The sequence below is a fragment of the Schistosoma mansoni genome, chromosome 2, assembly GCF_000237925.1.
Source record: "Schistosoma mansoni strain Puerto Rico chromosome 2, complete genome".
Taxonomy (NCBI): Eukaryota; Metazoa; Platyhelminthes; class Trematoda; order Strigeidida; family Schistosomatidae; genus Schistosoma; species Schistosoma mansoni.
In genome coordinates, this window is record NC_031496.1 from 32,733,899 (window position 1) to 32,735,493 (window position 1,595).

General features: G+C 34.9%; 1 protein-coding gene across 1 annotated transcript in view; it reads right to left on the minus strand.

Annotated features, from left to right (window-relative positions):
- The window catches only part of Smp_066250 (hypothetical protein), a gene marked incomplete at its 3' end in the record, with an annotated part of 10,241 nt that extends 10,210 nt beyond the window's left edge, over window positions 1-31 (minus strand). Inside the window, exon 1 of the mRNA XM_018796412.1 lies at window positions 1-31. This exon is cut by the window's left edge and continues 194 nt beyond it.
- Between the last annotated feature and the right edge of the window lie 1,564 nt (window positions 32-1,595).

Below are 1,595 nucleotides of genomic sequence, written 5' to 3' on the forward strand. Positions count from 1 at the left end.
TACTTTCAACGTTTACGTATTTTGCTGATTCGTTGTTATCACATAGATATAGTAAGTTGTACGTAAAAATATGAACAGATGAATATCTATAACGTTGAATCATTAAACAGACATAGAAAAAATCTCTTTGATATTAGTCTGTTTGTGCTTTAAAAATTCAGGCAATCTGATTTTGAGTTTACCTTCTTTTTAAAATCTGATGCAGGCCTCCATTGCTCTAGGTTCACACCATGAAATATGCGAGATTCTTCTGTAAATGCACGGCAACTCTGGTGAAGTTGGTAGTACTCCAAAAACTAGCTAAAAATATAAATGTGAATTCAAAGAACCTCTTTCACTAGGTCGATTATATTTGGTTGACTGTCAAGCATCACTTTTGTTCAGCGCGTCAACACAGGTCACCATAGAATTGGAGTATGTAAGTCAAGGTTGTACATCATAGACAAGGTCATTATAACCAATTGTCGAGTTCAGGCCAAACTTATGTCATGCACACGGTGCACGTCGTTACGTAATCATGGTGTACTGTTTAATGAATAAAAAGGCATATTCAAGTGTTGTTTCAGTTTCATGCCTTCAAATTCATGGTATACTCAATAATTTCCTTACAACCAAAACTTTGCCACTCTACGCTTGTCTGGAAGTAGCATATTTTATCTTTCATTTATCAGACTATAAACGGTGCTATTAATTTTTGGGATTTATTAACCACTACAGTGGTTTTTGACAAGTTGTTTCGAGTCGTCATTCCTTTTTTAGAAGTTTTGTATCGATCTGTTGTTCAGTTAATCTTACGCAACCTATGTCTTGAACAAAATGAACGATCAATCATGGCGTTTGAAAGTTCTTAAGCCATGAATTATTTATTTTGGCTCTATCTTTCATTCAAGAATAGAGCGTATTATATTTGTATATGTCATCATGTTGATAGATTACTCAATTACTTAAAAGTGGTTATTTGACACACCAATCTTAACTGTGCCTATTCATGCACTTTGCGTCTTATTCTCCTTACTGTTATGATTTCAGTTACTTCTCAAGCATTAATCTGAACTTCACAAACCGAAATATAATGAAATATCTGTAAACAATCATATTAAGAATGATCATTTTAGGTTTTATGCAGCTGGTAAGAAATCATGGGTAAAATGATTCCATATCATTCCATAAACCTTGAGATTCTTGTCACGTTTAAAATTCATTGAGACCAAATAATATAACTTTATTGGGATACACTTCCAAACCTAATGATTCAGATTCAGATTTGTATAGTCAGGAAAGAAGGCCTATGGCCTATGTTATTCCTCTTCTAGTATGCTTCTGTGAGTATCCAGTTTTCTCCTGAATGAGCCATTCTTCAGACCAGTCAACAAGTTGCTGGTTTCCACAAATGTCATTATGGTCTTTTTGACCATTATTCGCAGTATTATAACTACGACACTGATGAGCCAGCTGGCGGGTCTGTAGGTTGAGTGAAGTTATCTTGGTCCTGTTTTATGTATTGAGGTGACAATTGTATGGTTTCAATCCCTGGGTAACACACCCTGGTTAAGTGACATATCGAATATCACAGTCAGTGGTGTGGCAATATATTC